Source organism: Muntiacus reevesi, chromosome 8, assembly GCF_963930625.1.
Source record: "Muntiacus reevesi chromosome 8, mMunRee1.1, whole genome shotgun sequence".
Classification (NCBI taxonomy): domain Eukaryota; kingdom Metazoa; phylum Chordata; class Mammalia; order Artiodactyla; family Cervidae; genus Muntiacus; species Muntiacus reevesi.
In genome coordinates, this window is record NC_089256.1 from 3303149 (window position 1) to 3315667 (window position 12519).

The following is a 12519-nucleotide window of genomic DNA, read 5'->3' on the forward strand; positions in this document are numbered from 1 at the left end:
AGCTGGCTATAGTCCATAGAGTCTCAAAGAGTCAGACATGATTGAAATGTCTTAGTACGGGTGTTAGTTAATTGGTTTTATATAAAGGAAAAGTAAATTTCTCCTCTCTTTAGACAGGTGGTAGTTTTGCAACCTGGAGCAAGTCACCCACTGTAGTTAAGCTCCTTCCTCTCACAGAAGCTGGAAGATAAAGGTGTTATCTCCTCTGATTTTACAGTTCCAAGAGATTCTTCCCAGGTCCTTGGGAAGGAAATTCCTGGGTCATAAAGCTGGCAAGAGTCTTATTTGCTTCTAAAAATTTGACACATAGTTCAGAGACAGAAAAGTAACATGAAAATAAGTTTTTTTCTCGGAAGAAAGTGAAAGGAGTACTCTCTTCCCTATTTTCAACAGAGATAATTAAGTATTTTGTTTTATAATTTTTGTCTTACACATCTTTAAACCCTGTAATTCATGTTTGCTATTAGATTTTGGATTGTATAATTATCATGGAATGACACGATAATTTCCAGGTTAATTTCTTGAAACCAGTAAGCCCAGTAAGTATTCCATGTGTCGTATAGGGACACACTAAAAATTTGGAGATAAAAATAAAAGGCATTTGAGTATGTTGCAAAGAGACTCGGACACTTAAGATTATTCTTTAATAAGAGAGAATGACTGGATCTTTGTTATAACCTCTAGAGAGTTTGAGCACTCATTTTAAGTCTAGAAGAGATGGAGAGAAATAACCTCCATGTCAGGGCACAGAAGAACCCTTGTACCCTGACATTTACAAAATGTGTGTCTGCAATTTATACCAGGGGTCCTTAGGGCTTGATTAAATATTCAGATACCCAAGATACTTGTCTTGAGTCTACTCTGGACAGAAATCACAGCCTCCCAGCAGGGCAGTGCTAGACATTCCTTGTTCTTCTCAGTGGGAGTTCCTGCATTAGTTTAGTAGTCCCTACAGAAGTTCACACAGCTCCCAGGGAGGTATCTTTTCCTCAGATGAGAATTCCTGTTCAAAGATATGGGATCCACACTGGGCACAGGTGGAAGCTGCCCTGATTTAAACGCCTCTGCTTAGAAGCTTCATGCCTTATAGGAGATGATATATTTTGTAACATAGGCATAACATCCAGGATCCCTGCAAAGTGTTGTTATAAGGGTGTCTGAACCTAGGGAAGCTAACTAAGGCAATTCCATCAAGAAGTTACAGTTCATTTACAGTTTTTTCTGGTCCAGAGCAATTTACTAATCAGGGGTCATTTTTGTAATGAGCAGTGTTAACTAGCATATATATATTTAAAGCACATGTATACATGTACATGCAACCTGACAACATGACAAAGGGCATCAGTCCATTAGTACTGTAGTCCACCAGGCTCCTCCATCCATGGGACTTTCCAGGCACGAATACTGGAGTGGGTTGCCACTTCCTTCTCCAGGGGATCTTCCCGACCCAGGAATCGAACCCAGGTCGCCCGCATTGTGGGCAGATGCTTTAACCTCTGAGCCACCAGGGAAGCCCTATACACATATATAACATATGTATACATGTACATGTAACCTGACAACATGACAAAAGGGCATCAGTCCATTAGTAAGTATTCTTTAAGCTGTCTGTGATGGCCTATGAATTTACGGTGGTTTCAGTTCAGTTCAGTTGCTCAGTTGTGTCTGATTTTTGTGACTCCATGGACTGCAGCATGCCAGGCTTCCCTGTCCACCACCAACTCCTGGATGGTGAGTTGCTCAAACTATGTCCATTGAGTCGGTGAAGCCATCCAACCATCATATCATCTGTCATCCCCTTCTCCTGCTGCCTTCAATCTTGCCCAGCATCAAGGTCTTTTCTAATCAGTCAGTTCTTTGCATCTGGTGGCCAAAGAATTGGAGCTTCAACTTCAGCATCAGTCCTTCTAGTGAATATTTAGGACTGTTTTCCTTTAGGATTGCCTGGTTTGATCTCCTGCCAGTAGAAAGTTCTGCTCTCTAGAGGAATTATTGAGAGAGGAAACCTGGAAGGATGAAAACAATTGCCACTCTCAGATCTTAAAATTTTTTCTTCAAGGTAACCTCCTACAGCAGAGTTGTAGCTGACTAATCTGGATTACAGGCTTCATGAGAGTTGTGGTCAGGGGTGAAGCTAGGGGATATAAGTTTTAATCTAAGCTTTATTCAAGTTTGTTGAATAGAAGTCATCAGTTCAGTTCAGTTCAGTCACCCAGTCATGTCCAACTCTTTGTGACCCCATGGACTGCAGCACACCAGACCTCCCTGTCCATCATCAACTCCAAGACTTTACTCAAACTCATGTCCATTGAGCTGGTAATGCCATACAACCATCTCATTCTCTGTCGTCCCCTTCTCCTGCCCTCAATCTTTCCCAGCATCAGGGTCTTAAATGAGTCAGTTCTTTGCATCAGGTGGCCAAAGTATTGGAGTTTCATCTTCAGCATCAGTCCTTCCAGTGAATAGTCAGGATTGATTTTCTTTAGATGGACTGGTTGGATCTCCTTGCTGTCCAAGGGACTCTCCAGAGTCTTCTCCAACACCACAGTTCAAAAGCATTAATTCTTCAGTGCTCAGCTTTCTTTATAGTCCAACTCTCACATCCATACATGACAACTGGAAAAAGAAGTCACATAATCTTATGAATCTTAGAAGTCATATAATCTTTTAAATAAACATTTACCAAGATAAAACAATAATATGTTTTTAAATGTCCATAGCTGTAAATGTTGTGTGTTTCTGTCTGTAGTAACAGGTGATCTGTGTTTATTCTTGTTTCCTCTTATAACACCTTCTCAGGCTTTAATATGATATTATACTTCTTCTCCCTCTTCTACTGCCAACATCTCCCCTCATATTTCTTCTCAAACTTCAAACTTTACCTTATATTTCACCTTCTATGGAAAATCATGTTGAGGTATCCTAGTAGAGCTAATGTCTTGCCTTAGAGTGAAGTGAAGTGTTAGTCACTCAGTTGTGTCCAACTCTTTGCAACTCCGTAGTAGCTTGGCGGGCTCCTCTGTCATGGAATATTCCAGGCAAGAATACTGGAGTGAGTAGCCATTCCCTTCTCCAGGGGATCTTCCCAATCCAAGGACAGAGCCCAGGTCTCCTGCATTCTGAGCCATGCCTCAAAATTTGATACCAATTATATTCAATTTACCCAATCTCTGACATATGCCTAACAGATTTATATTTGCTAGACCACAAGAATATCTTGGCAATATTTTAAGTGTTCTTCTTTTAAAAATTCAGTACTTTGTTCATAGTGGCTAGAATTTAAAGATTGCTTGACCAAAAGTGGGTAAAAGATAGGGAAAAGAAGAATCTGTGAAGTCCTAATTTGGTTCCTCCCTAATTCAGGGGCCTCTCTCAATTGCATGCAATGTCTCAAATCTTGTTCTTTTTTTTTTATTTTCCTGCTGAAATGTATTATTGGCTCTAATGTATATGTCTCACCTCATCACTTTGTTCTTGTCATTTCCAGTCCTTCCCATCGTTTCCAGTCCTTCCCAGCAGTAGATATGAAGAAATTCCACGTATAAATTCAATTCTGCTATGTTCCAGAGTCAGGGCAGGAGGTATATCCAAAACCTGAGCCTCCCTAGCTGGAAAATTGCAATGTTTGTCTTGCTATATTTAGAACCTATAATTCACATGCCAGGGCTGAATGCTGCCTGAACCTTCAGTCCTACTAATTTTCTCAGCTTTTGTATTCTTTCTTCCCTGTAGGACAAGGGCTCTCCTGAGCCTGGTGCCCCTATCCAGACCTGCAGTTCACCTCACTCTTGTTAGCCCCATTTGTTCTGGGCTTTTCTTCTTCCAGATTTGCATTGCTTGGCTGACATTTTGGCAGCTTCTGTTGAAGCAGTCTCACTTTGCCCTATCCTCAGTTCTTGCAGCTGAAGTCCATATATGTTCCATTCAAGACACATCGGCTTATATGTATTGTCTTGTTTTGAAGGCAAAGTAAAAATAATATTAAAAAAAACACTTTTAAATATATTTTTAAAATCAAAGAATATTATTAAACTGTAGCAAAATACTAAAATAATATGCTAGTTATTATAACTTACCAGCTATTAAGTGTAATATTTATTTTGTATTTCTTTAATTTTAATGGTTAAGAGTGGTAAGAGAAAAGTTAGCAATTATATAAACCTGAAAATATAAATTATCTTTTAGCATAGAAAATACAGGTTAACCATCAAAATATAAGTTTACTTCTTAGGTTTTGAGAGTCTTAAGAACTTTCATTCAATAAAACATCTATCTAGAAACAAACAAACAAAAAAGCTGTAACCTTTAAAATAAATTTCTGATTATTTCAGTGTCAATCTGTGTGCCCTGCAATTTTTAATTACCTGGATGAAATATACATAGCTGTTCAGTTTTTCACAAGGTTAAATGTGAGTAGAGTATTTTATTTCCAGAGGAATACTGTCCACTCACATAACCAACACATGACTTCAAATTTCAAAATATTCTTAAAATTTTTTTTAAACAAGTACTGGCTGTATGTAGACACACACACACACACACACACACACACACACACACACACACACACACATTTGCACTAAATAAACTTTGATAAGCTATGGTTTTTCCAGTAGTCATGTATGGATGTGAGTTGTACCATAGGGAAGACTGAGTGCTGAAGAACTGATGCTTTTGAACTGTGGTATTAGTGAAGACTCTTGAGAGTTCCTTGGACAGCAAGGAGGTTAAAGCAGTCAATCCTAAAGGAAATCAGTTCTGAATATTCATTAGAAGAGCTGAGGCTAAGGCTGAAGCTCCAATATTTTGGTCACCTGATGCAAAGAGCCAACTTATTAGAAAAGACCCTGATGCTGGGAAAGATTGAAGGGAGGAGGAGAAGGGAACAATAGAGGACAAGATGGCTGGATGGCATCACTGACTCAATGGACATGAGTCTGAGCCAGCTCTGGGAGATGGTGAAGGACAGTGAAGCCTAGTGTGCTGCAGCCCGTGGGATTTGCAAAGAATTAAACACAACTTAGCAACTCAATAACAACAACAAACTTTGATGGAACAAAAATGATCAAGACAAAGATGTGGATGGAAGGAATACTTTGCAGATCAATACATTTCCTGTCCTGAATATAACCCCAGACCAATGTGGACTCATACAAAGTATTTTATGAATTTAACTACATGAATATAGCAAAGATGGTGTAGGTATTGGACACAACTAGTCTATTCTCTGGTTCAGATAGATTTAAAATGATGATAAATTTTATGGTATCATAGTTTTTATTTCAGTTAATGTGAGAGATAGTTTCAAGTAACAATTGCTGTTGTGCCAAAAGAAGCTTTGTTTAATGCTATCAAGCTATGGTAGATATTGATAAGAATATGAATTTTCCTACTGATTTAACTAAAAATGTCTCTCTTACATACTTGAAATTTTCTGAGCATTAATCTTTAACATTATTGCAATAAAAAGAAGAAAGAAAGGAAAAAAGAAAGAAAGAGTGGTTAACTATATAGGATGATTGGATGAATTATCTTGATCTTGGTCATTGTTCCACAATGTATACATATATCAAATAATCATGATGCACATTTTAAATATATGCAGTTATACGTAAATAATTATTCCTCAATGAGGTTAAAATGTGTTTCTCTTATAGATGCTTAAGTAAAGGGCCTTTAATTTCCTTTCTTGTTAGGTAGAACTGATGGTTGTAATTCTGTGCATATGAGCTAAGCTCATTAGCCTTTGAAATTAATTTCTTCTTTAATGTTCTTTGGGAAATGTTTCTTGAGACACTGATTCCAGTGGGTTATTTGTCCCCACAGTAGCAGTTACTTTTGCAGTTCTAAGGTTCAGTAGATCTGTAGGCTCATATGAAAATTTCACTATTATTGGATGATGATTTATTTTCCTTTTTTTGGAATCTGAAGGACTGACCTCACTATGATACACAACAGTTCAATATAATGAGTCTTTTATATTTTGCCAGTGCCCTAACTTTTTCACATATGCCTCAGTAAAACAATATATATAGCAAATGGAAACAGCTATTTTTGCATAGCAATCATCTGTCCCAAGCAATCTCTCTTATTGATAAGGGTGAATTTAGGACAGGGTGTCAAGATTTTAATCCATTTCCACTTTGAAAGGTTCTTTAAACATGAAACCTTTATTATCAGTATAACTGAAACTGATAGAATGCAAGGTTTTATCCAAAATAGCAGCTATCCAAGTTATACAGATTTTGTGAAAATCACACCATTAATCAGGAATGTTGATGATCAGCTAACACATAGGGCAAATGCCCTTGACATCTGTTTCAAAGTTGCCATTTAAATTGATTGATGAGGACATATCCTGAGAAAAAAAGTTGTAAAGCTGTTCAGGAGGATTAAAGACAAAAATATGTTTTAGAAAGTTCTAAGAAGTGTTTGAATAGAAAATAACTGATGATTTGATTTGACATAATTTTCTATAAATTTGTACTGTCTCAGTAAATTCAGCAATATGAAACTAAATAAATTACAGTAATTCATATCATAGACTATTATGACACATTCACTTTGAATTATGCACAGTAAAGAAGTGATTTGGTTCATTAAAACTAAGCTCTGTGGGAAAAAAAATGACAAAAATATAATAACTCCAATAATGATTCTACTACAAATAGTAGCATGAGTAAAACCAGGAAGAAACCACTATTAAAACCCATCAGATTTAATAACACGTCACTATGTGAAAGTATATTTGAAACAAAATTTTCAGTTACTTTGGAAAAATATGTCCCACAAGGGAAATATAAAGTACTAGTATATGATTAATCGCAACCCTAAAATGTTTATCTATAGTTTGATTTGAGTAAAATATTAAGGCATCTAGCTTTATAGTTTATCTTTGAAGCATTTTATACCCATTTCATACACATTTTTACACATTTCATACACAGTCTTCTCTACTTTTATCTCCAAGGTACACTCATTTGAGGAATGTTTCTTAGTATGGCGGGTGATTTGAAATGGTGAAAAATCCACAACTTCTCTCTAACCTGTTCACCATTTTGGTATTGGAGCTTATGGAGGTCAAGACTCCAAGATGTCAGAAAAGATGTCTTACATCAGTAAATATCTCTTTGACTTCAATGACTTAAGATTAATTTCTCCTGATAGCATTCAGGGTATTATTACATTTTCTGTTACTGTGGAATGAAAAAGCTTTAACTTAGTTTAGAGAGTTGTGAAGTACCAGTGGCAGGTGAGGTCATGGGTCCTTGTCTGAAATAACGTCATAAATTTAGTTTCATATGCCATTCCAACAGAAGACAATCCCAGGTCAAATTAATCTTCAGAGTAAAGCTTGATCTGGATTAGTATATGTAAACTCATTTAGAAAATAAAAAAAAATTAGCACTAGTATAAATATGCATACACAGAGGATAGGATATTATTATTTGCAATGCTGGGTACTTCAGAATTTAAATCTTAGATTAAATTAGCTTGGTCCTGTTGGTTAGCAGATCTCATTATTTCTCCAATACTATAAACTTTTTTCTACTAAAAGTGCTTTGAAGAGTATTTAGAGCTTATAATTGTGGAGAGGCCTGAGGGGGAGAGGTTACTTTTCTTTGTGGTTGTAGAGAGATTATGCATTAATGGAAATTCTTGTTTCTCTTTGTAAAAAAAAAAAAAAAAAAAAAAACTTCTTTAAAATTAAAACAAAAATTTTTTGAACACATAATGAATTGTTTCCAAATTACATATTTGAAATAGCCTAACATTCAAATTTTGCAATAAGAAGCTGATGATCTGAGCCACAGTCTGCTCTAGGTCTTATTTTTGCTGATTGTATAGAACTTCTCCATCTTCAGCAGCAAAGAATATAATCAATCTGATTGCAGTATTGACCATCTGGTGATGTCCATGTGTAGAGTTGTCTCTTGTGTTGTTGGAAAATGGTATTTGTTATGACCAGTGTGTTCTCTTGACAAAACTCTGTTAACCTTTTCCCTGTTTCATTTTGTGCTCCAAGGCCAAACTTGCCTGTTATTCTAGGTAGCTCTCGACTTCATACTTGTGCGTTTCAATCCCCTATAATGAAAAGGCCATCTTTTTTGGTGTTAGTTCTATAAGGTCTTCTAGGTCTTCATAGAACCATTCAACTTCAGCTTCTTTGGCATTAGTGATTGGGGCATAGTCTTGGATTACTCTTATGTTGAATGGTTGGCCTTCAAAACAAACCAAGATCATTTTGTCATTTTTGAGACTGCACCCAAGTACTACATTTTGAACTCTTTTGTTGAAAATGAGGGCTACTCCATTTCTTCTAAGGGATTCTTGCCCATAGTAGCAGATATAAGGGTCATCTGAATTAAGTTTGCCAATTCCTGTCCATTTTAGTTCACTGAGTCCTAAGATGTCTATATTCACTCTTGTCATCTCCTGCTTGACCAAACCCAATCTACATTTATTAATGCACCTAATATTCTAGGCCATTTGGGTGTGACCTAAATCAAATACAGTAGAGGTGATAAGTAGATTCAAGGGATTAGATCTGGTAGGCAAAGTCTACCAGTCTATGTCTATCTGGTAGACATAGTCCTGAAGAACTATGGACACAGGTTTGCAATATTGTGCAGGAGGAAGTGACCAAAAACATCCCAAAGAAAAAGAAATGCAGAAGGCGAAGTGGTTGTCTGAGCAGGCTTTACAAATAGCTGAGGAAAGAAGAAGAGTAAAAGGCAAGGGAGAAAGGGAAAGACATACCCAATTAAATACAGAGTTTCAGAGAATAACAAGGAGAGATAGGAAGACCTTCTTAAACAAACAATGCAAAGTAGAGGAAAACAATAGAATGGGAAAGACTAGAGATCTCTTCAAGAAAATTGGAGATATCAAGGGAATATTTCATGCAAGGATGGGCACAATAAAGGACAGAAATAGTAAGGACCTAACAGAAGCAGAAGAGATTAAGAAGAGGTGGCAAGAATACAGAGAAGAACTATAGTGTTTTTCTACAGACCAAAAAGGTCTTCATGATGGGGATAACCATGATGGTCACTCACCTATAGCAAGATAGGCTGCAGTGTGAAGTCAAGTGGGCCTTAGGACGCATTGCTGTGAACAAAACTAGCGGAAATGATGGAATTTCAGCTGAGCTATTTCAAGCCCATAAGATGATGCTGTAAAAGTGCTGCACTCAATATGTCAGCAAATCTGGAAAGCTCAGCCATGGCCACAGGACTGGAAAAGGTCAGTTTTCATTCCAAATCCAAAGAAGGACAGTACCAAAAAATGCTCAAACTACTGCTCAATTGTGTTCATTTCCCATGCTAATAAGGTGATGCTCAAAATTCTTCAAGTTAGGCTTCAGCAATACATTAACTCAGAACTTCCAGCTGCACAAGCTATATTTAGAAAAGGCAGAGGAACCAGAGATCGAATTGCTGAGATACCCTGGATCATACAAAAGCAGGGGAATTCCAGAAAAACATCTGTTTCTGCTTTATTAACAACACTTAAATCCTTGACTGTAAGGATAACAACAAACTATGGAAAATTGTTAAAGGGATGGGAATTCCAGGCCATTTTACTTGTCTTCTGAGAAACCTGTGTATGGGTCAAGAAGCAACAGTTAGAACATTACATGGAACAATAGACTGGTTCAAAACTGGGAGAAAAATACGACAAGGCTATATATTGTCACCCTGCTTATTTACCTTATATGCAGAGTACATGGTGAAAAAGTGGAAGCAGTGACAGATTTTATTTTCTTGGGCACCAAATTTACTGTGGATGGTGACTACAGTCATGAAATTAAAAGATGCTTGCTCCTTGGAAGAAAAGCTATGACAAACTTAAACAGCATATTAAAAAACAGAGGTTATCACTTTGTCAACAAAGGTGTGTAGAGTCAAAGCTATGGTTTTTCCAGTATTTATGTATGGATGTGAGAGCTAGACCATAAAGAAGGCTGAGTGCTGAAGAACTGATGCTTTCATATTATACTGGAGAAGACTCTTGAATCTCTTGGACTACAAGGTAATCAAACTAGTCAGTTCTAAAGGAAATCAACTCTGAATATTCATGGGAAGACCTAATGGTGAAGCTGAAGCTCCAATACTTTGGCCACCTGATGCGAAGAGGCAGCTCATTGGAAAACACCCTGATGCTGTGAAAGGTTGAAGGCAAAAGGAGAAGGTGGCAGAGGATGAGATAGTTAGATAACACCCTTGACTCAATGGACATGAGTCTGAGCAAACTCTGGGAGATAGTGAAGGACAGGGAAGACTGGTGGACTGTAGTTCATGAAGTAGTAAGGAGTCAGACACTGAATTAGCAACTGAATAGCAGCAAAAACAATAATTGGATGTTGATAGCACTGGTCTATTTTTCTGGCTTTTGTATTGCCCTTTGAAAAATATGATGCATTCTTATTCTTGATTTTTTGTTTGTGTCTCTTCTAATCTTTCTTCTAAACCTTTGGAAGCTGCTAGGAGCATCCTATCCAGAATGTTCTGAAATTGGAAACATGCAGTTTTATTATTTTATCCATTATGTGCATTAATCAATCTCTCTACCATGAAAACAAGTACCTCTCAGTCTTGTGTTCTTCTTTGTTTGAAGTTTACTTTTCTCATTCATGATCTCTTTCTTTTTGGAATTTATATTTTTCAAATCAACTGGGCTGTTGTCTAATTTTCTTATCTTTCCCACTATACACCTATTATACTTTGTGTTATTTTTGGGGAATCTTTCATGAGTGTAATTCTAAAATTCCTATTGATGTTTTGAAATCTCTGCAATCAAAATTTTAACTGTTGATTTTTTTCCTTGAGTTCCTTTTAATAGTGAAGTGTTTTCTCCTTCACTTTAAATGTTTTGATTTAGTTCTTGATTTTTCACCATTACTGACTTTAGGATGAAGATCATCCTTTTCTTTTTCTCTCCTCTCCTCTTCCTTCTCCTGCTTCTTCTCCTCTTCTTCTTCCTCTTCTGCTGCATCATCATCATCTGCTCTCTGCCTTATAAGAAATGCATTGCTGCTATCAACTCTCTTCCTCTTCTTGTGGATTTATTTCCTTAACATTTTTTTACTGTTGCTTTATTGAATTGTAGAGAGAGTAAAAGTATTTATTTGCCATGTATATCTAGACAAATGCTCTGCTGCATTTTCACAATTAAAATATGCTGAGTCTGTAGTAATTATATAAATCTATACTATGTTGTTTTAAAAATATCCCCAGGACAGCTTTTCCATATTTTAGCCTTTTTGTTTTGTTTTGTTTTCTTTAGAAGCATTCTAAATATTTGCAGAGTACAAAAGAAGTTTCTATTAAATGAGCTTATTTGATCCCTTGGAGGTGAATATTTCATTTTGAAATAATATTTACAATATTCCAATTTGTTGTGTCACTGTATGGAGGTCCATTACATTTATATGCATCACATAAATCCTTGGTTAGCCCATTTAAGAACTTTTACTAAGCACTCTTGTCTTTTCCAATATTTTGGCCAACTGATGCAAAGAGCTGACTCATTGGAAAAGGTCCTGATGCTGGGCAAGATTGAAGGCAGGAAGAGAAGGGGATGACAGGGGATGAGATAGTTGGATGGCATCACTGACTCAATGGACATGAGTTTGAGCAAGCTCTGGGAGTTCGTGATGGACAGGGAAGCCTGGAGTGCTGCAGTCCATGGAGTCACAAAGAATCAGATATGACTGAGCGACTGAACAAACTTCTCTGTTCTAGGTTCTCTGCTGGATTCTGGGCAATAGAAAGATGAGCCAGTACAGTTTCCTTCCCCTAAGGAACTCCAAAATAAGGAGAGAATTCTAAGGATAATCTCTGTGTTGAGCAAGTGACAATCTGAAGGTTAATTTCTGTATCTTCTGTCATATGTTCATCAGCCTGGAGTTTTTACTTGGGGTTCATTTCTTCATCTATTACAAATAAGTTGTGGCTTCATTATATCTATGCCTCTGCAATGTTGCTGTTGGATGTGGTCATGTCCTAGACAGAGTTCATGTCAGCTGTCTTAAAGATCAACTTTGATTCATGATGCCGTACAACATAGGGACAAATTACACACATGAAGAAGACAGTCTGCTTAGACTTGAGTCCTATGTGGTTGTAAGCAAATCACCTAAGACCCATGGTGCCTCAGTTTGTTCCTCAGTATGTAAAGTGGTTATGATGATAGCACTTACTTCATAGAGTTATTGTAAAGATTACAAGAATTAATATATTAAGAGAACTTAAAAAATGCTTAGCAATAGGAGACACTGTCCAAATTATGGGCTGAATTGTACCTCCTCAGAATTTGCGGGTTGAATCCCTGAACTTCAATGTGACCATTTTTGAAAACAAGGATCTTAAGGAGGTAATTAAGGTTAAATGAGGTTGTGAGAGTGGGAGCCTAATCCGATGGGGCTAGTGTCCTTACAAGAAAAAGAAGAGACAACAAATATTTCTTTCCTTCTGTGCGTTCCCAGAGGAAGACCATGTGAGAAATAACAAGAAG